This window comes from Psammomys obesus, unplaced genomic scaffold, assembly GCF_907164565.1.
Source record: "Psammomys obesus unplaced genomic scaffold, mPsaObe1.curated_primary_1811, whole genome shotgun sequence".
In the NCBI taxonomy this organism is placed as follows: domain Eukaryota; kingdom Metazoa; phylum Chordata; class Mammalia; order Rodentia; family Muridae; genus Psammomys; species Psammomys obesus.
This window is the reverse complement of record NW_026585644.1, coordinates 26,023,912-26,050,841: the sequence shown is the minus strand read 5'-3', so window position 1 is coordinate 26,050,841 and position 26,930 is coordinate 26,023,912. Positions and strand designations below refer to the sequence as shown.

At 42.6% G+C, this 26,930-nt stretch overlaps 1 protein-coding gene across 3 annotated transcripts in view; it reads right to left on the bottom strand.

Annotated features, from left to right (window-relative positions):
* Nucleotides 1-26,680, bottom strand: part of Kcns3 (potassium voltage-gated channel modifier subfamily S member 3) — an 81,224-nt gene extending 54,544 nt beyond the window's left edge. Inside the window, exons 1-7 of one of the 3 annotated variants that reach the window (XM_055619177.1) lie at nt 26,663-26,680; nt 26,140-26,427; nt 25,725-26,012; nt 25,506-25,576; nt 23,524-23,586; nt 632-788; nt 58-166 (exon numbers count right to left, since the gene is read on the bottom strand). The gene's annotated coding sequence lies outside the window, so the exon portion shown is untranslated. Of the gene's footprint in view, nt 1-57; nt 167-631; nt 789-23,523; nt 23,587-25,505; nt 25,577-25,724; nt 26,013-26,139; nt 26,494-26,662 lie in introns of those variants that run through there. The other 2 variants (XM_055619172.1, XM_055619184.1) reach the window with 2 other exon arrangements.
* Nucleotides 26,681-26,930: the final 250 nt, after the last annotated feature.

The following is a 26,930-nucleotide window of genomic DNA, read 5'->3' as shown; positions in this document are numbered from 1 at the left end:
CTTGTTCCTTAATGCTTCCCTTCTACACTTAAAAAGAAAAATAAATAAATACTTCACCTGCAAAGCAAAGCTCAGGGCCACTCATCAGAAATGGCTTTCTTCCCTTCACTGCTGTAGTGTAGATGTGAGCTGTCTCCCACAGTTTTGTATGTTGAATGTTAGAGACCTGCTGAGGTAAAGAAGCTTACAGAATACATCGTTCAGGGTCTTGGGATAAGAGGGTGTCCACAATTCCTCTCTCTCTTCTTCTCTGTTTCCTATTCCTGTGCACACTCCCACCACCATGCTATTTCTCCTTACCACAAGCCCAGAAACAGTGTAGTCCAGAACAATGAAATGTGACTAAAATAACTAGTCCCCTTTAAGTCATTTGTGCCAAGGGTTTTATCACAGAAATTACAAAAGTAACAACTTCTGCAAAATTAGTACCAGGAACAAAGTCATGGCTGTGACGAAACCTGACCATGTGGTTCTTAGGACTTTCTAAAGTGAAAGGGGGAATTTAGGAGAGTTTAGAGGCAAGGGTTTAAAAATGTTTGAGACCATTGAAAATGTATGCCTAAATATGGTGGCATTTTGTGGAGATTTGAAAATATTAGAATGCTGATAAAATGCAGGTGGATATACTGACCTCATGTGGAATCCAGAATGCCACAGTCATAGAGCTAGTCACCCAGACTTCAAGGATAAACCACTTCGGAGGCCAAACAATGAATGGCAGGCTCAGAATCCCCACACGAACTCCACTGAGGGGACAATGTATACAGGATGAAGAATAAGATATGCACCTGCATTAGAGATGCCAGTATGTTGAAGATGACAAGCACAAGGAGCAACCACCAAGGAAAGCCATGGGCAGCAAGCACAGTCATTTCAAGAGAAGACTATGTGGCCCATAGGCATCAAGGCCATAGACAGTCATTCCAAAAGTACTCAGGAGCTCAAATCATTACTCCATGTACGCTGGATGCTAGACACAGCACTGCAGGGCTATGTGTTTGCCGTGCTGGCTTTCAGTCTTATCTTGGTCTGATTCTTTATTGGCATCTTCTTATTCCTCCACTTTGAAATGAGCATGTTTACTCTGTGCTTGTATATCTTAGAATCAAAACTTTTTCCTTTCCTTTACAGGGAATCACAGCTAAAGATTTTCCTTGAGTCTCAGAAAATACTTTGGACTTGGCCTTTTGAACAATGCTGCAACGTTTAAGACTTTGAGGACTCTAGGAGGTAAACTCAATACATTTTTGCATTATGAAAAGCAGTGATCCTTTGGGGCCCGGTGTGGTATATTGCAGTTTGAATATGAAACGTCTTCTGGGAGCCATGTTTTTAGCACTTGGTCTCAGCTTATGGGGCTATTTTAGAAAGGCATGGAAACATCAATGACGGCTTCTAGACGTATAAAGTAAGTGGGCCTTGAATTGAAGGTTATACCTGACCCCTTGTACCTTCTTTACTCTGTGTGTCCTGTTCTCCTTTATACGCTCCAGCCACCACTTTATTCACCCTCACTGTGGGCCCAGAATCAAAGAAGCCAAAAGCTGTAGACTGAAACCTTTGAAACCATTAGCTAAGATAAATAGTTCCAGGGCTGGATAAGCAACTCATCAATAAAGAGAACTTAATGCTCTTGCAGAAGACTCGGGTTTTTATTCCCCAGCACCTTGGTCAGGTGACACACAACCATCTGTTACTCCAGTTCCAGAAGAGTCAAAACCCTCTAGCTCAAGGCCACTTGCACCCATTTGCTGCACACAAACTAATACAGGCATAAACACATACATACACAAAAATAATTTTAAAAAAAAACTATCTTTCCCCTTTTGTGTTGTTTATGTCAATATTCTGTGCCATCGATAAGAAAAGCAATTGATATCCTCATGGAACAATTTAGTTGTTTTCTCTACTCTTCCCCGTTGTACTTCATACAAAACTCATCAAAGTTACATTCTACTATGGTGCATTTTTCATCTGAATTGAGTCCTTTGCGTTGACTTGTGTGAGGCCATTAATGCCAGTACCTTCCGAATCTATTACAGATGTTGAACATACAAAAAATGAAGCAGATGATAGGTGATAGATGGACAGATGGATGTTTCTGAGACTGCATACATGGATGGAGAAGATCACATATATGTTAGAGTTGATAGCTTGGTGTTTTGTGGGACAGTGTGAGTGGGGATGTCTCTGACTTCTTTGCCTGCTCTTGAAACCCTTTTCCTCCTACTAGATTGTCTCACCCAAACTTGATATGAGGAGTTTTGCACCTCTAATAGCTTTCACTTGTGGGCTGGAACTTAGGGTCTAACTCCTGTTTGCAACTACAAATGTGAAAAATATCTCTAGTGTAGAATGAATATTAATAATTAATATTGATTCGTATTGTTAGTAATGCAGCGGTTACTCTTTAACCATCTAGTTACCCAAATAACCATACAGAGAGACTAGAATATATTTAATTAGCCTAGAGCACAATGTTTAGCAATAATTACTCCATCCTACACCTCCAGGCTACTGTAGCTTCCTCCCATTCGGATTTCCTACATTATACTTGTTTCTCCTAGGTTCGGTTCATTTCTCCTGATGCTTTCCCATCTCCAACCTCCTCTCTCCTCTTTCTCCTCCCCTCGGTGGACCCAAAAATCCCACCCTATTCTCTGTATTGTTCAGCACTGGCTAGTTGCCTTCTCATTGGCAATACAAAAAACAAATGGTGGGCATGTTTACACAGACTTGAGACAGAAATTTAAAATACGTATCACAAAGCCATGTCTGGATTGAAACCATATAGTATAGTAGAGAAATCACCATTTGAATGAACAAGGGTACACTTTACACAGTCCACAAAACCATTATACCAACACTCTAGGGCAGACACTGCTGAGCACAATGGGGTTTTCTGCTTTCTCAGTAACAGTATCTACAGTCATTGCCTGAGTGGCCGATTCTTCCCTTTTGTCTGGAAAGATTCTAGTTTTAAACTGAAAGTCCGGCATCCCAGGAACAACATCAGTCCAGGGCAAACCAGGACAGTTGGCCATCCTCCTAGCTGTAGCTCTGTGCAAGATAAAATTTTCATATTCCAGAATTCCATGAGCTTCAGGAAAGCATATAACTGAAATCCTCACAGCAGGACATCAGTGGAAACAGTGCGTTCAGTTTCCTGAACATATCCTCAAAGGAAGCAGAGAGAGTACCTCCTCCTTTTTGCCTTCAGGCCCTTTGAAATGCAGAAAAGACAGCAGAACACAGAATTGATATCTAGACCCACAAGTAAAAGCCATGTTGTGATAAGACAGGCAGAGCAAGGGCACCGGATGAATGGGTCACCCAAGCCCTGAAGTTCCTTTACTTACACAGGAGAAATGAACTTGAATCTTTTTTAAACTACTGCTATCTAAAGTTTTAAACTACTCAAGGTTGAATTTCATGTGTGCCTGTATGTGTACTTGCTCATGTGTGTGCATGTGCATGCACACATTTTGTGGAGGTCAGAGGTCAACATCAGGTGTCTTCCTATATTGTTCTACCTCATTTTTTTATTATTTTTTAAATTTTTTTGCAGTTTATTCATTTTATATCCCAATTGTAGCCCCTTCTGTCATCTCCTTCTGGTCCCACCCTCCTCTGCCCCCTTATCCCCTTTCCCTAGTCCACTGAAAGGGGGAGTCCTCCTCCCCTGCCACTCCCCTCCTCTAGCTTAAGTCTCAACAGGACTGCCTATATCCTCTATAGCCAGGCAAAGCCACATTGCTAGGAAGCAGTGATCAAAGATCAGGTAACCAAGTTCATGTCAGAGACAGTCCCTGCTCTCCTTACTTGGGAACCCACATGGAGAATGAGCTGCCATGGGCTACATCTGAGCAGGAGGTTTAGGTCCTCTCCATGCAGGGTCCTTGGTTGGTGCATTGGTCTCTGCAGGGCCCCTGGGCCCAGATTTTTTGGCTTTGTTGGTCTTCTTGTGGAGCTCCTGTCCTCTCCTGGTCCTACCCCCCCCCACTTCTTCCATAAGACTCCCTATGTTCTGCCTAAAATCTCAGCATCTGTTTCGATTTGCTGCTGGGTGGAGCCTCTCAGAGGACAGCTATGCTAGGCTCCCACTGGTATTTCTATCTGTATTGTTAGGTTGTATCCTGTGCCATCCTATTCAGCTACAGAAGCCAGCAGGCTGATGGCACTCTTCTGATAGTGCTCAACACTAGAGACAGGTATCTTGACATGTGAAGGGCTCTGAGATTAAGCACATTGAGGTTGAACTTATGTGGTGGTTTGAAAACTCATGTGTGTGTGTGTGTGTGTGTGTGTGTGTGTGTGTGTATCTGTGTGTGTCTGTTGTGAATGCTTAACCCATAGAGAGTGGCACTATTAGGAGGTGTGGCCTTGTTGGAGGAAGTGTGTCACTGTGGCAACCTTTGAGGTCTAAGATGCTCAAGCTAGGCCTAGTATGGCAGTCTCTTTCTGCTACTTGCAGATTAAGATGTAGAACTCTGAGCTCCTTCCACAGTATCATGTCTGTGTGCAAGTGGCCATCCTTTTCACCCCTGGATACAGTGAGCTTGAGGCCAGTCTGGAAGAGTTCTGGCCCTGTCTAAAACAAACAAACAAAACCACTGAATAACTTTCTATTTTCCTTGGCATGTAAGAAAAGGATTTCTTTCCCCCCCCCCCTCCTTGGAACTGTGAGAAACGCTATTGTTCATAACTGAAATTGTTACTACTCAAACAGACTACATTAATGCATTCCCAGAACCTGAAATATGTCAGTATAAAATAATGACTGCTTTCCACCCCACAGTCCCCACAACCTCAAGAAGATGCTGGGTCTTTGGAAGCTGTGGCAGCTTCGAAAGATAAGTGGTCAGAGGCTGGGTGGTGATGAACTGAATCCTTCCAGTTCTAGCATTAATCTTCACTGTAAGTCACCTCATCTCTCTTTGCTCCCCTTGACTTATAAAATGTGGGTTTTGAACTTACTAACATACCAGATGCTAAACTGAAGATGGGATCTCGAGACTCAGAAAAAAAAAAAAAAAAGAAGAGACTAACAGCAGATTCCTTCCTACAAGAGCTCAGGGTTCAATAGGCTGAAAGATAACCACATACCACCTCTCTGAGCCAGAGAGCTCAGATGGCCTTCAGTGTTGAGGGATAAGTGCCTGGTGTAATGTGACAAGGACTGCATATTTCCATTCTTCTCCATTCCACTCAATTTCCATTCTTCTCAGCTGTCTGAGTAAGAGAATACCAGTATTTCTGAGTAATCACATACCCAACTAAACACACTATGCTTCTATGCTTTCCTGCAACCAGTAGGGCCACATCAGCTCTTACAGTCGGATGTAATCTCTCATGCCTGTGTTGCTTTTTAAGGAGCCTCTTGTAAAGGAGAAGGTATAATCTTTACTCCAACCACCTACATAGAATGTGGTGGGTCACTTAGCATTCCAGCAGCCGCTGAGGTCCCTGAGCACAAGGGGCACACCCTGAGGATCACCTACTGTGAACTAGAGGAGACTGGAGATGTCCCTGGTCATAGGCTATTAAATAGAGAGCAAACTGCTGATGTAGTTACAACTCTCTCTAAGTCTCCCTTTCTCTCTTTCCAAGTCTCTCTCTTTCTCTCTCTGAGTGTTTCTCTTAGTGTCTTTCTCTGAGTCTCTCTCTATCTCTCTCTGTCTCTCTCTCTCTCTGCTTGTGTGTGTATACATACATGCACATAAATGCCATTGATGCCAATCTCAATTGATACAGGCAATATTTAAGATTAGCATTACAAATAGCCACTATTTTAGCTTCTAACATTAAGGAATTTTAAAAGAAAGGTATGTTTAAGATTTGCTTGATTTGGGGTGGATGGGCAAGTAAGATTTTTTTTATTTTTGTAATTTATTTTAATTTTATTTTTTTATAATTTATTCAGTTTATATCTCAACTGTAGCCTCCTCCCTCGTCTTCTCCTGGCCCCACCCTTCACCCCCTTCCCCCCTATTCCTCTCCCCTAATCCTCAGAAAGGGGGAGACCTCCTTCCCTACCATCTGACCCCAGCCTATAAAGTCTCATCAAGGCTGCCTGGATCCTCTTCCTGTGTGGCCTGGCAAGGCCATCCCATCAGGGGGAAGTGATCAAACATCAGACAGCAGAGTCCACATAAGAGACAGCCCCTGCTCCCCTCTCTAAGGAGCCCACATAGAGACTGAGCTGCTTATGGGCTACATCTGAGCAAGGGGACTAAGTCCTCTTCTTGCAGGGCCTTTGGTTGGCACATCAGTCTCCCTGGGCCCAGATTTTTGGCTTTGTTCATCTCCCTGTGGAGCTCCTATCCCCTCTAGGTCCTTCTATCTCCCCACTCTTCCATAAGACTCCCTGTGCTCTGCCCAAAGTTTGGCTGTAAGTCTCAGCATTTGCTATGATCCCATAGTGCGTGGAGTATTTCATAGAACATCTATTGTAGGCTCCTGTCCTGTTCCCTCTCTTCATCCACTTCTGGTGTCTATTCTGTTTGCCCTTCTGAATGAGAATTAAGCATCCTCCCTAGGGTGCTCCTTGCCATTTAGCTTCTTTAGGTCTGTGGACTGTAGCATGGTTATCCTGTATTATAGGGCTAATGTCCGCTTATAAGTGAGTATAAACCACGTGTGCCTTTCTGGTTCTGGGTTACCTCACCCAGGACGATCATTTCTAGTCCCACCCATTTGCCTGCAAATTTCATAGAGAAAGTGTGGTATATTTATGCAATGGATTTGTTTGATTTTTAATCATGTGTTTGTGTATGCATCTCTGTGTGGGCATAAGCACGTGAGTTCAGGTGCCTGAAGGGGCCAAAAGAGAGCTTCAGATATCCTGAAGCTAAATTACAGTCTGTTGTGACATGGCTGTTAGGAACCTGGGAACTGAAATAGAGTCCACCTCTTCAAGGCACAATCTTAACTGCTCAGCCAGCTCTCCAGCCCCAAAATGTCCCGTGTGGTGATGTTGAACAATGAAGGTATTTTCAAAACTGCCTTTGGTGGATTCAAGTCAATGGATAGATTCAGGTCATTTTATGACAGAGAAATCAGGAAATTTTTTTTTTCTTCTGAAATAGTAGGCAAATTTTTAGAATAGCAAATCAGTTGTATGGGACTTAGGCCTGTATGTATCCTTGTTGGTACACATAGCATGTGCTCCTCAACTTGTAATGGGTTAATATCCTGATAAAGACACCACCCCTTGAAAATATCAAAGCTGCATTTACAAGCCAGTGAGATGGGTCCATGAGGAAAAACACTTGCTGCACAAACCTAATGACTTGAGCCTGACCCCCAGAACACATGTGAAGTTGGTAGGAACAAATCAGCTGCTGAAAGTTGTCTTCCTACCTCCACTCACGTGCTTAGAATGCACGAACCTATGCACATGATGATAATAGTAAAAAGTTAGGTTGGTTGGTTGGTCCTTTGAGACAGGATTTTTCTGTGTATCCCTGCTTATCTTGAAACTCACTCTGTAGACCAGGCTGGCCTCAAACTCACAGAGATCCACCTGCCTCTGCCTCTGACACCCACTGCCTCTGCCTCTGCCTCTGCCTCTGCCTCTGCCTCTGCCTCTGCCTCTGCCTCTGCCTGTGACTCTGCCTCTGCCTCTGCCTCTGACTCTGCCTCTGCCTCTGCCTCTGCCTCTGCCTCTGGCATTGAATGCTGGCATTAAAAGTGTGCACCAAAATGCCCAGCAATAAACAAAAATTCTTAAACACATTCGATGCCACTAACCCACTAAGTGCCAAAGCTTAAATTAAGCATGGTCAGCACATTTACACTTGCCTACAGTTGGCTAAAACCATTAAACACATAGCCTGAGTTATAATGCAGTGTTGAATAGCTCTTGTAACTGGCTGACTACAGTAGAAGTTGTAAAACCAGATTCATTTAAATATACTCTGCATCACCATAAAGTAAAAAATAAGTTAGTTGAGTGCTCTCAGGTAACTGCACTTACACACCACCACATCCTTGTACCCATGCCAAGGACTTCTCAGTATGGCTCTTGGTGGATTTCCTGCAATGGCAAAGGCCCCAGATTTTTCTTTCATCAGAACATCAGGCTCTGTTGAGTTACCGTTTTCAATAACCTTGTATATAAGTCTGCAGTCATTAAAAGCAAGAGCAAGAAAGCTTGGTGGTTGATCTTGACTGCAGAGGTAAGTGTGTAGAGATGAACTCACAGCATGAATACAGGTGAATGCAAATGAAAAGCAGAATATAATGCCTACACACACACACACACACACACATACACACACACACACACACACACACACAGGATTTTCAGAGTCAAAGGAAGAATCCTTGGAGGATTTGGAATTCATAGGGACTCATCTTTATTGTGAATATGTCTAAAGAGTAAGTTAGGCTCCTACCTGAGTCTGCGTTTTCACCAGGTCTTTCCCTGCAGAGAGCTCCTAGGTGGGTTTAGTTACTACTTCTATTTCTTGATACCTCCCTGAGCTCAGCATCTAACTCGGACTCAGTCTTTTGAGAACCAGTCTAGACTAAAAACTTGGGAACACATGAAGAAGCCATAGTCTCTGCTCTCAAGAGTGCATTCTAACAAATAATTCATTGTGAAATAAACATTAAAAGCTAACTTTCAAAGCAGGCATGGTGGTGCATGCCTTTAATCCCAGTACTCAGGAAGGCAAAGGCAGGAGGATCACCATGGGTTTGAGGCCAGCCAGGTCTACAAGCAAGTCCAGGACAGCAGAGCTATACAGAGAAACCCTGTTTTGAAAAACAACAACAACCTGCAAATTTCATGATTTCCTTGATTTTATCGCTGAGTAATATTCCATTGTGTAAATGTACCACAATTTCTATATCCATTCTTCAACTGAGGGGCATCTGGGCTGTTTCCAGCTTCTGGCTATTACGAATAAAGCTGCTAGGTAAATGGTGGGAATTGGAAAAGATCATCCTGAGTGAGGTACCCCAGAAGCAGAAAGACACACAGGGTATATACTCACTCATAAGTGGATACTAGACATATAATATAGGATAAACATACTAAAATATATACACCTAAGGAGGCTAATCAGGAAGGAGGACTCTGGCTAAGATGCTCAATCCCCATTCAGAAAGGCAAAGACGATGAACATCGGAGGAGGGAGAAAACAGGGAATGGGACAGGAGCTTACCACAGAGGACCTCTGAAAGGCTCTACCCTGCAGAGTATCAAGGCAGATATTGAGACTCATAGTCAAACTCTGGGCAGAGTACAGGGAGCCTCATGAAAAAAGTGGGAGATAGTAAGACTTGGAAAGGACAGAAGCTCCCAAGGACAGCGACAGAGCCTAAAAGTCTGGGCATAGGGGTCTTTTCTAAAACTGATACTCCAGCCAAGGACCACTCATGGAGATGGCCTGGAACCCCTGCCCAGAGGTAGCCTATGGCAGTTCAGTGTCCAAGTGGCCTCCATAGTAATGGGGACAGGGACTGTCTCTGACATGAACTGATTGGCCTGCTCTTTGATCACCTCCCCCTGAGGGGGGATCAGCCCTACCAGGCCACAGAAGAAGACAATGCAGTCATTCCTGATGAGACCTGATAGACTAGAGTCAAAGGGAAGGGGAGGAGGACCTCCTTTTTCAGTGGACTGGGAGAGGGACACGGGTGGGAAAGAGGGAGGGTGGGATTGGGAGCGGAGTAGGAAGGGAGGTACAGGGGAGATACAAAGTGAATAAACTGTAATTCATAAAAATAAAAATAAAAAATTACTCATATTAAAACAACAACAACAAAAGCTAACATTCTAAAAATGTTAAGGATGATTACCAGAGCTGAGACAAATCTGAAATGCCACAGTACTTGTAGAACTGTGGGGAAAATCTCAGTTTTCTCATCCATTATTTGGAAATAATAATTTCTAGCCACAGAACTTATGAACAGACAATTATTAATAGCATGTTGATACTATTAAGAGAATATTAAGTGTATGCTAAGTAAGAATTTGTATCGTCACATTAGTGAATAGAATCAAACCCCTTATAAAAGAACTTAAATTAGTGGGCCCTTTCTCCTCTGCTCTTGCACCATGAGGATATTGTACAGAAGACAACATCTTGGAAGCAGATGCAGGACCCACTGGGACCTTCAGAACCACAAAAACAAATGCATGTTATTTATAAATTGATCAGAGTCATATATATTGCTATATCAAAAGAAACAAACTGAACCAGTCACCAAGGAACTAATTACAAGTGTGGCAAGCCCTTCATAGAACAGTGAAAATCCATAGGCTTCAGGATCATTTTCCAGCTCTACCACATAGCCTGGGGAGCTGTGTGCATACAACGCAGCTTTCATTCATTAATTCAGTCAACAAATATAAGAGGGTCTATTGAATAGTAAGTGAACTAATTAAAGCTACAATTTAGGCCTGACAAAATGGAGTGATGCTAATTCTAACTTATACGCTTTCCTTGAGGCCCCAGTGGTCCAGCTAAACACAACAAGAAGTAATAAACAAGCACTATCTTCCATTCTCCCTTCTGACCCTTCATAATCAAACTCCTTTACTGTACATAAAGAGTAATTTCTTGTAAAACAATTCCTACTTGGAAAATGAAAATCATCAATATAAATCCCAAATGAACTTCAAGGCATATACTTCCACATCTGTCATAAAGTCCTAAGATCTAAGTAGCCTTGTTCATTGTGTACAAACCATTCTGGAGCATACTTGGCAAGTACTGGCATATGATGACAAACAGGAAACCCCTAGGCTAGAGGACTTGCTGTGAGGTTTGCAAACAGGCTCTTAACCCAGACAGAGAACTACAGTCTCCTTAAAGTTTTCTCCCAGTCAACACGTGCTATCTGATGTTAGCACAGTACCAGGCTCAGTGCAAAATCCTGGGACTGTTGAATGTGAATTTCAGGGTACAAATTTGTGAGTGGGTTTTTCCCCCTATCAATGGCCTTAAAGCAGAGAACAACTTTGGGAATTCCAGGCAAACATAATGACTGGATTACAGAGTCAAAGCTGTGAACTTACAACCTTCCTCTGTCCCCCACCTTCCTTTGCTTCACTCTCCTGTCAGAGTAGAGGACAATGGAGCTAAGTCTTCAGAATGGAACTCTCTGTGTCCATTATGGCCTGTGCTGGGGTGGGCTTTCTAGACTCTCATCCTGCACCATTGCTGAATACTGAGCCCTATGGACCCTCAGAAGGGACTTTTGGTCCTTTCCGGAGCCTGGCGTCTCTGCTTTTGGTCTGTCAACTCCCATATAGTACTGAAGTGCTTTTGCAAGATGCAGAAACTCTCAGCTCTTTCAATGCTACCGCAGAGGGCACAAAGCACACCATAAGGGAGACACATTCATCACCAGGATCTACTGCTGGACTCTCTCAGCCACCTGGTCCATGTGATCTCCTTGGAAATTGAGATAAGGCACACAAAGCACAGTGCACAAGTCAGGCTAGGTCTGTTGCAGAGAAGAGAACTGCACAAGCTTAAGGAGTAAGAGCAAACAACTCCGAAAGGCACTTACATGTGTTTGCACTTCAGACCAGCTTCAGATTATTTCTAAAGCCTTTTGAACAGGCAGTTTATACTAAGAGTGTTTTCCTGTCCCGTCATTAACAGGCCCGATTGAATTGATTGTCACTGTAAGGAGACAATGATAGGTCCCAGTACTCATGATCTTTCAGACAATTCAGAATATAAGAGACAGAGATACTGTTCCTGGTGTAGATTTGAGCCTGGGTGGTACCTCTACGGGTTTTCCAGGTTCTCTTGCATCTTGATAATTGTACAAATATACACAGTGTCTGGAAAGGGGGCAGTTAATTAAGAAAGGGGAAGAAATGGAAAAGACAATAGACTAACTAGCTGAGGGAACGGCAACACCCCCCCCCAAAGCAACTGCTTATGTTAGAATGGGATTAAAGACGTGCACCACCATGCCCCACTTTGTATGTTAATCTTGGTATATTTTCTTCAGCCTCTACTCTCCTGCTATATGACTCAGGACCCAGTTCTTTCGAGCGTTAGTCAGAGTCGCCTGATTATTTTATTTTTTAATTTTCCTATGTGTATGGGTGTATGCCTGCATTTACGCCTGTGCGCCCCTTGCATGCCTGGTGCTTCCATAGGCCAGAACAGGGTGTCAGTCAGCTTCTTTAGAATTGGAGTTACACAGTTGTGAATCACCATGTGGGTGCTAGGAAATTTAACCTAGATCCTTTGGAACAGTGCTCTTCACCAGTGAGCCATCTCTCCAGCCCCATAGTTCCTTGTTTGAACACTGCTGATATTGAGGGAGGAGCCCATCCCAACAACCTCCCAGCCTGTAGCTCCCAGCTGTGCTAGAAGCAGCATCTCCCCATGGCTGTAAAGATGGAATCATCTGCTCAGCATCCTTCCAAACTTACCTGGGTGGAGATTTCTATCTTTCTCCCCTTCTAACCAACTCTCCTGGGACTGAAAATCACTCTCCTCTGCATTCTTTTCCCACACTCTGTGTGGGAAAACCATTCTTTATTATTCTTTTTCCCATCTGTCACTTATATCTGAACCTTGGCTCTTATTACTCTCTTTCTGTTAGAGTCATTTTTATGCGCTTAGATCATATGAAGAATTGATTTTGCAAGACAAAAGTGAAACTTTTCTTCCTGTGTGCTTTTCTATAAAAACAATGCCAGTCCTTCCTAAAGCCAAAGTAGATCTCTGATTAAATATATGGATGATTGCATTAAAAAAATCTAATTAATATTTTTAAATATTATCTCAGGGGACTGGAGAAATGGCTCAGAGGTTAAGAATACCTAGCTTTTCTTCTAGAGTTCCTCTGATTCAGTCTTAAGCACCCTCATGGCAGCTTGCAACTCTTCTATAACTCCAGTTCCAGGGGATCTGACACCCTCATACTGATGCACATGAAATAAAATTAAATAAGCTATTTCAAAAAATATTATCTCAGGCTGAAGCGGTAGCACAGTCAGCAGAGTGTTTGCCTACCATACACAATACTCCAGATTCCTTCCTCAATACCACATGACCCCAGGACTGGTGTTATTCATATGTAATCCCAGCATTTGGGAAGTAGAGGCAGGAAGACCAGAAGTTCCAGGTCTCCCTGAAATAGAAAGAAAGAAAGACAGAAAGAAAGAAAGAAAGAAAGAAAGAAAGAAAGAAAGAAAGAAAGGAAGGAAGGAAGGAAGGAAGGAAGGAAGGAAGGAAGGAAGGAAGGAAGGAAGGAAGGAAGGAGGGAAGGAGGGAGGGAGGGAGGGAAGGAAGGAAGGGGAGGGAGGAAAGAAAGAAAGAAAGAAAGAAAGAAAGAAAGAAAGAAAGAAAGAAAGAAAGAAAGGAAGGGAGGGGAGGGAGGGAAGAAAGAAAGAAAGAAAGAAAGGAAAGAAAGAAAATGAAAAAGAAAGAGAGAGAGAGAGAAAAGGAAGAAACAAAAAGAGAAAATTGCACTCCACATGAACCAGTCATGGTCCCTACCTTGAAAAGCTCACAGTTAGTGAAACTTTTGTACAATGGTAACTTAAGGAAATAAACCACATCTGGTATAAGTCATAAATTTGGATGTGATTAGAAAAACAGGCTTAAAAAGCAGCTCGTAGACTCAGCTCCATTTCAAGCACTGGTCAAGAGCACGCAGAGAGGTTCACAGCCACTTATACAAGCCTGTTGCCTTCCAGTTCTGGTAGGTTCAAGAGTGTCTCAACTCCCACAGCAGAGACATCTGTGGTTGCAGGGCATGTCATGCCCAAATTTTTTTTTCATGTTATTAGATGCATTACTGTTAGTGTTCTGGATTATGTTTTGATTTTAGAGTTCTATGAACTAGAAGTGTGTATAAATATAAACACCTCATTGTGAAAATTATCCTACTAAAATTCTAACTAAAAAGTTTGCTGGAATAAACTCAAGTCAGTACACCAGCTAAAACAGCAATTACTGGGGAAATGCAGAGAAAGAAAATTTTAGCCAATGTTGTCATACTGTGAATAAGAACCCATAGCGGGATCAGTGGCCCCAAGTGAAAGCTTTCAGTTTAAGAAGACTCAGTTCACAGAGTGAAAAATTTTGTATCATTAACAGTCTTGGTCAACCCCTACATCAATTCCAGCTCTCCAAACCGATTCAAGAAACCATGATTGTTTAAGGAGACATTGTTATTTTTATATTAATTATAGCTTATTCACTTTTTATCCCAGCTGTAGCCACCTCCCTCATTCCTTCCAAATTCCACCCTCCCTCCCTCATCTCCTCCTATTCCCCTCTCCAAGTCCACTGATGCCAGCCTTTTATCCTGCTTTTAGCTACTGACTACCCCCAATGAAGTCAGCACTGTCCAGGAAAAAGTTTCTAAATGCTTGTTATAACTAGACAGGTGTTTGTCTGTTTGTTGCCAAATCTTTTTCTAAATATTTAGTTCAGATTTTCAATAACTGTGGTGACTGGGCCAATGGCACTTGCCTCTAAGCAGATGGCTTGAGTTCCACCCCAGAGATCAACACTGTAAAATGAGAGAACCATATCCTGTAGGTTATCCTCTCTCATGCACATGGATAGCATGGCATGTGCACATATACTTAAGTAAATACATGAAAAGAAGGAGAGAGTGGTAATTACTTCCATAGTCACTGAGTCTTAATAATTGGTCAAGGCAAATTAACTATTATTATATGTTATAATATTATTATTATTATTTATTATTATGTAGGAGCTGGAGAATGAAAAAAGCCACTTGCCCCCTAAGGATGGAGGCACAGATTTAGACCACTAACCATTTTCTCCCAGTACTTTCTGTTACTAATGAGATACAAACACGGGCATTTGGTGTCACTGTTGTTCAGAATGACAGTGGTGACATCTGGGGACTTGTTCTACGCAGTTCCTCTTTGTGATCTTTACTTCGTGACCATCCAGACTGTCTTTGATTCTCATGAACTCTATCAGCTCCCAAGAAATTACCCTCTGATTAAATTAGCCAGTCGTTTTTTTTTTTTTTTGTTTGTTTTTTGTTTTTTTTTCAGTTACTTGCAGCCAGGAAATTGATCAAATTGGACACCAGAGAGAGCTGTTTCTTTCTTGGTACAACTAACCACATCCCCGAGCCTAACAGACTCTTTTTCAAGCTTTATTTCCTCTATGTCTTGGTGGGTTGGAATAAAATGTGAGGGTTATGAGTCCAACCTCCATCATCAAGGGAAGTCAGGGAAGAAACCTAGAGGCAGGAACTGAAGCAAAACCCACAGAAGAACAGTGCTTACCAGCTAAGCATGGTAGGTACACTTACCTATCCTCTAATTCCAGCAATAAAGAGGTGGCAGCAGTCAATTTTCTATGATTCTGAGGCAAGGCTTTTCTACATAGTGAGTTCCAGGCCAGTAAGGACTACACAGTGAGAACCTGTCTCAAAATAAATAAATAATGAGTGTAGACTACTTCCTACAGGTATAAGTTCCTCTGTCTCCAAAGTGAGTCCAAAGACTAATGCATTCACCATCCCTCTCAACACTTGACCAGTATGAGCAGGAGGAAAGTCTGAAAATGCATGTTTATTTAAATTGTCGTCTGGATTTTATTCCTGTTCATTTGCTGAGGGAGAAAACCTTCCAGATCAAGACTCCCTCCTACTCTAGAGGTATCTGCCATTGATTTGTTGGGAATCTGAGGAGTTCTCACTTGTCAGAGGAGTACCAGCTGTGCCTCCTGAGTACACTAGCACACAGAAAATGATTTCTTTTTTTATTTTTTTAATTTTAAATTTACTTTTTTATTAATTACAGTTTATTCACTTTGTATTCCAACAGTAGCCCACTCCCTCGTCCCCTGTCCCCTCCCAATCTCACCCTCCCTTCCTCTTCTCCAACCATGCTCCTCCCCCAGTCCACTGATAGGGAAGGTCCTCCTCCCCTTCCCTCTGACCCTAGCCTATCAGGTCTCATCAGGACTGGCTGCTTTATCTTCCTTTGTGGCCTGGTAAGACTGCACCCCCATCAGGGGGAGGTGATCAAAGAGCAGGCCAATCAGTTCATGTCAGAGACAGCCTGTGTCCCCATTACAAGGGAACCCACTTGGACACTGAGCTGCCATGGGCTACACAGAAAAGTATTTATCTAATGGCCCTTCCACTTCTTCTCCATTCTCAAGCTGGCTCTCTGAAGGAGACCAAAATAATGACTGCCAGAAGAAATTATGGTGTTCTTCTCTTCTTTACCACAGATTTATCCAGCAGTACATCTAAAATCAAACCTGAGAACCAGTGAGTCATCACTGAACAGATCCATTTTGTGTCCGTTTAGTATCCATTTGCTAACTGGCAAAAATTTTAATCTTTCATATCTTTTGTATCCCCGTTTATGTGGGGATGTCAATTCATATAAATACAGAACATCTATAATGCCACTGATTATGTTGTTACCCTCACTTTAAGGATGTTTTTATCCTGTTTATATGCATGTATCCATGTTGTGGTTGCATGTGTTAGCATTAAGTCACCCATGAAGGCTAGAAGCTCAGACCCCCTAGGACCAGAGTTACAAGAGATTATGACCCACTTGATATGGGTTCTGGGAAATGAACAAGGCTTCTCTGGAAAAGCAGGCTGCATTCTTAGGTGCTGAGCCATCTATCTGGCTCAATTACCTTCCCTTTAATCATTGCTCTAATTAAGACAGAATGATTATATTTAAGGATATTCAAAACATTGCATTTTATATACTTACATTAAAAAATTTAAAAATCAACATATATACAGACACATAAGTACACACATACATGTATTATGTATGTATATTGTGTATGTATATTTTACATACACACATAAATATATATACATGTGTATATATATGTTTGGCAATTTATCTCCTGCCTGTGCATATGTTTTTGGCCCTGCCCTCCATTAGCACCATATGTACACAAATACATAGCTTTAGATAGCTGCTAAAAGACTACGCTTTTATATATATGTCATACGCTGTCATTGGGAACATGACCAGGCTTACTGCGTAAGTCTAGCTACTGCATCTCAGGACAGCTCATACATATCCTTCCACCAATTCTTCCACATTGCAAAAGATCTCTCACCTCTCCTAAACAAATCCAGCTTTCTCTAAGATCCCATATGGAAAGTTGTCCATTTCCAAAAGCATCCATATGAGTCACTTCCCCCATAGGAGATTGTGTGCAGGTAGCTGACAGATAACTCACACAGGAAAACCAAAGTCCAGAATCCTGACTGAAATGGCCATCCTCAACAAGGCTCTGACACTGAGATATGAGCCTTGCTTGGGGTGAGGTCCTTGCATCTCAGCCTCCTGGGCATCACCCTGTTAGGAGCCATCACAGTAAGGCCCTCCATACTCCAATTGTACAGTACCCTTGGACCCAAGTACTTGGCGACTCTTCAGGCCTTTTAGAAGCCACTGGTAAGCTTCTGTAGTGCAGGCTTTTAGCTTTAAAAAGGCTTTTTACAGTTCAGCATAAAAAGATAAATGCCTCCAACAAATCAAAGACACAGGCTACTGAGGAAAGCATGAGGAAACAGGAATACAAAAAATCTCTACGTTGCTGTGTTTCTGGTATAACAGGAAGAAAGCCTTGTTTTAGATATGCAAGATGACTGGTTTCCCATTTCCCAACTCCCCTTCTGGAAATGTGTTATCCAAACAACCCCTCTCCGGGAAAGGTCAGACACACTTCAAGTTGAGATAACTGAAAGGGCTTTGTAATAACAGCGACTAACTCCACGGAGCACTTAGTAAGCTTGATAGTTTTCATTAGCCTCAGGCAACACAGAGCAGAGTTCCAGGAACAAGGAAGTGCTCAAGGCCTGTTCCTAGGATGAAAAGACAAGTAAGCAGTTTGTTCACAGGAAACTTGGGTCCTCCTACTACCGTCTTTTTGGAAATATAAGAGAAGGCAGTTGTCTATATGTAGCCTAAACTGACCTTGAACTTGATGTGAAGGGGTGGGTGGCCATGATCCACCTCCCAAGTGCTGGGATTACAGACTGCCAGATTACACCATGCCTAATACTGGGGATAGAACATGGGCTTCCTCCATGTTCTATGCAGACACTGTTCCTCCATGCAGACACTACACAGAAATGAGCTACATCTCCACCAACACCAGTCCCCACATCCTTCCTTATGCGGGAGCACCTCCAGAAAACAACACAGTGGCTCGGCTTCCACTGACATTCCAGGGCTTATCTAAAGAAAATGAAGAATACAGGAAAGAGTGGAAGGCTTGTCTTAGTCCAATCAATGGCTGCTCTGACCAACTACCATGAATTGGATAGTTCATAAACAAGAGAGAAGCTGGAAAGTCCAAGATGAAAATCCTGGCAATGTTGGGTGAAGTCCCACTTTTCAATTCACAAATGATGCTATCTCACTTTTCTCATGGGGCAAAAAGGGCAAAGCAGCTCTCTGGGTCCTTTTCTGAGACACCAATACCTCATAACCTCACCACTCCCTACTGGTTCACTTGCTTGTGTCCCATTGGTTAGAGGAGTTTCAGAAAGAGACAAGCACTTAGATGAACGGCGTACACTCGTGTTGTTGACCATTTACCAGTACACCTGTTTCCTGACCCCCTGCTGGAGAAAAGCTATACTAAGGAAAGGAAGCAGGGGAGGAGACACAGAGAGTACTGGCGACTGAGAACAGCAGTTCCAGATCACATATGAGGTTAGAATGATGCACAGCCTAGTGGAGCTGACCTGAATAAATGAATGAAATCTGCATGGCTACAGAACAGGAATTAACTGTGCCCCAGCTAAGACAGCGATTGTAGGGAATGTTCCTTTTAAAATACGATACAGAGGAGCCTTGGGATGCTTTCTCTTTCTTCGCGGTAGAACCTGGCAGAAAGCTAAACCAGGGGCTCATGAAGGAACACTTGTTTCTAGCATCCCATCCTTGCCCTTGGCTGGCTTCTGGGCCTTTGCATTGTCTTGGCTAAGGACATCTGCCCAGCTGTCTTCCTCAGATGGGCTTTTCTCACGCCATCCTGTGAGATGTGTATGACTCTCACAGCATGCCCCTTCAGGACACCACTTAGTTGACATTTAGGCTCAGCAGTCACTATACTCTGAAATCTTCACAACCTAGAGGAAAAACAAAACTGGGAGCAAATGCCTCAGTGCGAGGGAGGGGATATTTACCCCAATCCCAAGCTTCAACCTTGCTCAAAAAGCGTCCTTTTTTGCCCTTTAGGGTGTCCTGGGAAAACGCTGCGACCTCTCGGTAAACTGGTTGTTGGGTTGCTAACAGAGTTTCCTTTTTCATATGTGGCTGCTTCCAGCTTCTTCTTTCTCCTTGTGGCAGGGGACCTTAAGCTGGGAGATAGGTGTGGTGTTGACCTAGGGACCTCATTTGTAGCACCCTGGGGTGCCTAAGGTGACTTGTGCTTTCCTGACCTCAGGTTCTTTATCTCAGCTCTCCTGCATGCTTTCCTGCATGCTACAAAAACATAGGCAATTGTGGTAGGGGTGGGAGGTACTTTATTTTGAGGCCTTACTTTGCTTTTATTTAGGATCACTCCTCTCTGGGCACCACCAAGAGGTCATCTTTGTGTCTTTGTGACAAATATATTCTGCAGAGATAAAGGGTAGAGGTCAGAGAGACCCAGGTTTCCAGCTGTTGCAAACCTCAGGGAAGCCAACTTTCCCTACCCTTCCATTTTGACTGTGGTGGGAACATCAGGTCTAGATTCTCTGCTCTCCCCTTCTCATTTCCCCTTTCCTGCCTCTCCACAACACACACTCGCAAGTCCCTTAGGGGAAACCTACATGCCAAGGGTCCTCTGCAGTTCCCAGCATGCCTTGGAAAGCTATCATTCTCCTCACACCAAAGGGCAGAGGTGGAGCTTCTCCGGTACCTCCCCTCTGACAGACTCTACCAAAACTCTTGCTCCTTTCTCTAGTAACTGGGCTCTGGAAACAGTTCTGCAGTCACAGCCTGGCAGCTGCATGCAATTGCAATCAGGAGTCAAGCTTACCTTCCTCTTACCTCCTATGTTAGAGACTGTGAAAGAACCTTTCTCCCACTGTGTTGCTCCCTCTTACAGTACATACAGCAAAGGAAAAGCCCTGATCACTCAAGAAGGTAAGCCAGAGGCCTGGTGGCATGCCACTGAGCCACACAACCACAACTAGGTGGAGGAGGTTGGCATCCAACCCTAAAAGAGGCCATATCGCATTATAAAGGCGGGCTTGAGGCCTTTTCAGATCTAAAGTCTAGCCTGAACATAGATAGCGGCTGTGCTACCGTCCTGGTGAGGGGCCTGCTAAATGCCGTTAGAGAGCCACATGCTCCACCTTGTGGTCAGACTCTGTCATTTGTATCTGCGCTGGATTGCAGTATTAGGCTAAAAGACTCAGGATGCCACAAGCAGAGGTCACACTGTCTGGGAGGAATTGGAGGAAGAAGAAAACATCATCAAAATATATTATATGAAAAATGCTTTCAATAAAAAAGAAAAGAAAAAGAGACAATGCAAAGAAGAGCCAATGTAGCTCTCAGGCTAGGGTTACCTCAGGTTGATGGACACTAAGATAGTTAATGCTGACTATCCTCACTGTCACTAGAGGCAACACTGACTAGGACTGGGTGGCATTCCTCTGTTTTGTGCCTTATACCCAATGCTGCACAGAAGGATGGCTGCTGGTGATGACAGTCTCGGACAACTAAGCCTTCAGGTGCCTCATTTTTCATGATCGACAAGATATAACTAAGACACTTGAAGTTTCCCTTATACTTTTCAATTTTCTATGACCATTGAGTGGCGACTAGAAACTTTTCCTTCTGATGAGAATTGCCACCATATCTATGCACCAAAAAATTTGTTACCATTTGTTTATCCAACCACTGTAATGAAACACTGGGAAGGAGGCTACAGACCTAGACACATGATGCTGAGACATGTATCAGTTGTAGCACTTAACCTCGTAGACTTTTGGTGTGTGTCCTGTGTGTGAACACTGGTTTGGGTGTCAGAATTAGCCTCACAGCCTGCTGGCTTTCATGACACGTCCACCCCTTTCCTAAAGCATGGTGATCACAAGACTGAACCTATATCAGCAATGGGAATGGGATGTATTAAACAGCCACAAAATGCTTCCGTTGCTGTGGTTCAAAATACTTCAGGAAGAACTAGAGAGATAGCTCAGCAGTTAAGGGCACTGCATGCTCTCCCGGAGGACCTGGGTTCAATTTCCAGAACCCACATGTCAGCTTATGGTTGTAACTCCAGTCCTAGAGGGTGTGACACCTTCTTCTGGCTGCCTTAGACACCGGCACACATATGGTACGCAGACATGTATGCAGGGGAAAAATGGCAAGCTGTCAATGATTGGTTTTAAACTAAAATTTCCCTTAAAGCTATGATTGAAAGAATGACTTCCAAACTGATTTTCAGAAGTTCATAACCAACAAATGGTGTACTGATATGGAACAGAATTTACAGTAATCTAGCAAGAAGTTCCTTAGAAATTAAAACTACAGAGCAGTTTTTTAGTTCTGTCCTTAAAACCAAAGCAAAGGAAGTTCGTAAACTAGGAGCTCACAGATTCCTGATTAGACAAACCCCTGCAGAGCAGCAAAGCCTCCAGCAGGCAGCAGAAAAAGAAAAATTGATACATACAAACTCCAGAGAGGCAATTTCTTTAGGGAAAAAAGTGGCTCTTTAACAAAGCCAGACTTAGCTATCCAAGGCGGAAAGCAAAATCCCTTTGAGAAGGGATTCTTGCCTGTCTGAGGAGCAAACATTTGTGGACCAACTAACTTCCTAGAGTGAGGAAGGGGTCAGGATCCAGTGAGGGAGGCAGAAAACAATGCCTCTCCCTGGAAGCAGGAGCCAAAGACATACTGAGACACCTCCGGCATCTGAACTGGTAAGGTCTAGAAGGGAAGCTGCGTCTAAGAAAGCAAAGTCCTTTGGGAGAGGAGAGATTGGCAGGGAAGGACTTTGGAGAGATGAGCTGGAGCTAAGACATGACTAAAAGTAAGGATAATGTGGGAAATCTGCATGGGAGGAAAACTGTGCGGGCTTGGAGGTTTAGGATGGAGTAACTATTGCCCAGCATTGTACTCTGGGTTATTTAAATAAATCCTAGTCTCTCTGTGGTGATTTGGGTATACAGCTGGGTTTGGAATAACCATTGTTTAAGTAAAAGATAAATCAGTGATAAATATTAATAACCAGCAACAAATACAGCTACAGACTGTTCGGTCAAGAAGAGAGGAGTTTTTTGTCAATACTTAGCACATGCAAACTGAAGACCCGCTGTTGGGGTCGTGTCTAAAGGATGGTAGGTTTACCCTTGGCCAGGAACCCAGGATAAGAACACATACAGCACCGTCGACAGGTAGTGTCAGGCTGACTTCAGGTACTGAGGTTCTGTGATGTTTGACGGGTGAAAGAAATGAAAAGTGTTGTGATTCCAGTTCCTCTTCTGTTTGATGTAAATTACATCTTTACACTCTTCGCAACCTACCTTTCTTTTGCTCTCCTCAAGTCGTGTATGTAGAAACTAGTTATTATGAAATACTTGTCTTCCCTCTCTGATTTACAAGCCAGCAACTAACATGAAATAAGATGTTACTTTTCTTTACATTACAAAAATTATTTTCTAAAAAAAAAAATATTTTCTAAGACTTTACTATTTTTAAGGTTTATTTACTTTATGTGTATTAGCGTCTTGCCTGCATATATGGACATGTGCCATGTGTGTGCCTGTTGCCCATGGAGGACAGAAGAGGGAGTAGCATCCTCTAGAACTGAAATTGTGGATGGTTGTGAGCCACCCTGGGGCTACTGAGAAGCAAACACAGGTCCTGTACAAGAGCAATAAGTGCCCCTAAGCAGTGAACAATCTCTCCACCCCAATTCTTTGCTACTTTTAAAAATTATGTGTATATATGTCTGTGTGTGCATGTGTGTGTGCGCACAAAGGTGCCCACAGAGACCATCAGAGGATGTTGAATTCCCTGGAACTTGAGTTAACAGTGATTGTGAAACACACTAGCATGAGTGCAAGGAATGGAACTCAGGTCCTCTGCAAGAACAGCAGATACTCTTAAGCACCAGACTCTTTTTAATGGAAAGTTATCTTCCAGGCAAGAATTCACCCAATCCTACACACTGAGCACAGTAAACCAAGTATCAGGAAAAACTCTGTGACCAAAACAAAATGTCTGCCATCGATGCCTAATTTTATTTAGAGCAGTGCTTCTCAACTTTCCTAATGCTGTGACCACCTTACTATAGTTTCTCATGTTGTGATGACCCCCAATCATAAAATTATTTTCATTGCTGCTTCATAACTATAATTTTGTTACTGCTATGAATCATAATGTAAATATTTGATATGCAGGATATCTGATATGCAACCCCTATGAAAGGGTCATTCGAGCCCCAAAGAGGTCCCAATCCATATATTGAGAACTGATAATTTAGAGAAAGCAAGCAGAAGTAATGTTATTCTTTGATGAACAGGATGCTTGGTAAAAGGGTTACTTACAGTGATGGGCAAGTTTCAGGACAGGTGGAACAGACGCCAGAGAGGTCACATTTGGGCAGAGACCTGAAAAGAAAAGCTTGTCACAGAACTGTCTGTGCTGAGTTTCTCAAATACCTAAGATATTTAGAATTCTGATGTTAAACTTTCTAGCTTCAGTCAGAAACTTAGCTAGCTGAGCTCAGCTGCCATTGCCATCTTCTCCTTAGGGCAAATTATAATGTGTCCTTGATTCACACTGAGAATCAGTGTAAAACATGGCATCTCTGCATTTTCTGGGATCCTGATCCTGAAGATGCCAGAATATAGCAGATTGACCTTTGTAAGATCAGTTTTTTTCAGTACGGAAGGCCACAAAATTCCCGCTTTTTTTTTTTTTTTTTTTTTTTTTTGTCTTCACTTTTTTCTCTTCTGCCAGGGCTGTCAGGGTGCTTAGAAGTAAGCATTTTATCTGCCTGTGATTTAATCTGCCTCCCTTCTCTCTTTCACTTTTACTTTTCTATTTTTATTTCAATCACTTCTTATTTTCTTGGTTCATAAATATTTATAAGTTTTTTGAAATTCTGCAGTTACCCTTGATATTCATCTCCACAGAAGAACTAAGATTTCCACGCTATTCATTCCCATAGTGTATGAAGGACCCACTGTCTGGTAATAAGAATGCCAGCCAATGAGAGACATCAAGGTAGTGCACTTTAGATTGATGTCTAGACCTTAGCTGCAGATGGATGATCTCTAACACTCAGGTCTAAAGATCTCTACTTTTCCCAGCAACTTTTTTTGATGCTTTAAACAAAACAAATATTTTTAATTGACCCAAAGCCTTAAGTATGAAGAACATTCTCCACCTTGCTTCTTAAAACGTTTACCAAACCTTGTGCTAAAAGCATTAGAAGATCTTTGTGTTACTCACAAGGAGCTGACAAATCAATATAACCACCATGTGTGAAGTAGAAAATAATTTCAACACACCACCAAAAATGGCAGTCATTGGTTCTGATTTCTGACTTTCTTGGGGAGAAATAAGTTGCCCTGCAGAAACTTCTGCTATGGGAACCCAGGGTATCTATGGAACTATTGTTCCCAGGTTGTAATGTGTCTTAACAACAAAAACAAATGAACAAAAAGAAATGGAACTATGAAGCTGCAGGCAATCAGCACTTACTAGCTGTCTATCCAGGTGAGTTGTTTTGATGAAGACCTAGAACCCAAACCAGTTTATTCATTCATATATGTCCATCTAGGTGTAACTTTGGGGCATAAAGCAGTGAGTAAGAGGGATGAAGCTCCTGTTTTGTGTTACTTGTGTCATGTCAATGGAAGGAAAATACACAACATTGCATATGATAATAAAGCAAAGTAAAGCCACAAGAAGGAAGGGAAAGTATGCAGGTCTGGAAGACAAGGCTCTCTGGAGCCACATGCAAGCAGGAATCTGAAGAGAGTGGGGATGCTGGTGCTTGGGGGATCACCGAAGCATGATGGGTCTGTCTGGGAGGCATCAGGAGGCTGGTTGAGCCAGAGGAGGGCGGAGAAGAAAATGGGACTCCAATGCCTGTCCTTTGGTCTTCCTCACAGGTTGTCCTTCTTTCTGGAGGATCTGCACTGTCTCTTTGTGTATTACAGGAACTCATTTGAACAGTTGGTCCCCACAGTTCAAATTCTTTACTTGAGTCTTCAGTCACGACTACAGGTATTCCTAGAATTTGGGCCCCCTGTGTGATTGATACCCACAGTTTCTGTCTAGAATAATACAACCATTTCTTTAAGCTGCACAGTGTGTAACGTAGCATCCTAGACATTACCTGAAAATTGACAAATACTATTTCAGTCACACAACCAAAGTGTTATGAGCGTCCACACTCCAGGCATGAAAACATGGAATTTCAGTGCTTAGATACTGTCTTGGTTGCTTTCCCTGTTGCTATGCTAAAATACCCTGACAGAAGCAACTTAATGAAGGACGAGCTTATTTCTGTTCATACCTTGATGGTATACTCCATTGTGGAAGGGAAGCCAAGATAACAAGAACTTGATGTGGCAGGTTACATTGTATCTGCAGGAGAGAAGAAGCGATGAGGGCTGTTGTCCAGCTGGTTTTCTCCTTTTATTGTCTAGGAGCCCATGCAGCCCCACTATGCACTTTAGAGTGGATCTTTCGGTCAGATCAGCATAGTCTCTCCCAGATGTACCCAGAGGCTTACCTCTTCACTGATTTGAGATCTGGTTCATTTGATGGTCGATATTAGCCAACACAGACACTGTCTAACCACCATCTATCAGTTTGGAAATTGGTGATCATTAGCCCAAAACGAAGCTGCCCATCTTGCAGTAAATAGCTCGGGTCAGTTCAGCCATTCATTCCAGTTCGTGGGTTGCAGGTACATAATAGCACCCTGTATTTTCCAGCAAGCGCAGGTGACCCTGAACAGCCTACCTTACCGTTTGCATCTTCTCTTGGTGTTTGGACTTTCTGTCCTATTGGAGGTAACCTAAAACAAATTACAGATCCAGAAATGGAATTCACAGTAAAACATTATTCACTCATTTTTCCAAACTTGTGTAGCATGGTTTAGAAATAATGTTTTCCAATTCATGTATTGGAACAACCGTTGTTACCTGAGCTAATGTTGTGACTTGTGGTTTTCTATGTTTTCTGAAAACCAAGGAACAAATTCTTGAGCTGAGCACGTCTGAGAACACGTTGTTCAGCCCATCCCTCTTCTCTAGTGCTCTTCCATTCTCTGTCATTTATGAGTAAGCTCTGTTGGTCCCCTGATAATAATGGAAGTGAACATGGAGTTCACAGCCCTTGCTATACGTCACTTGTCTGTTGCCACAGGTAGGTGTTGTCTGTTCCACAGATGAAGGCTTGGAGGCACTGCATTGCCGGCTGGCTCATTCAGACTGGAACAATCAGAAAGCAATACAGTTTGCTTTGAAACTCCTGTCCTTTTATTCCGGGCAGCTTCTATCTATCACTCCCTTTATCTCTCCTCTTGAAATAAAGCCTCCATCTAGAGTCTTCTGTGGCAGTGAGGAAGCTTCTCCACTGCCCTTTCCTCCCTACCCTACCATCCCCCAAAAAAGGGTGCTAGGAACTGAACTAGGGGTCCTCTGGAAGATGAGGAAGTACTCTTACCTCTGAGCCATCTCTCTAGCTCCATTTATTATCTTTTTACTTCAAATGTTTCCTGATGGTTTATGCCTAGAACATGAAGTCTTTCTTTATAACCATAAATAATATGTAAAACATATAACCATATATAATATGTATTATATATGGTTATGGTTATATAACATATATTATATAATATAACCATGTTATACATATTATATATGTGTATTATATATACATATTATATATTATATATAATATGTATTATATATGGTTATGGTTATATAACATA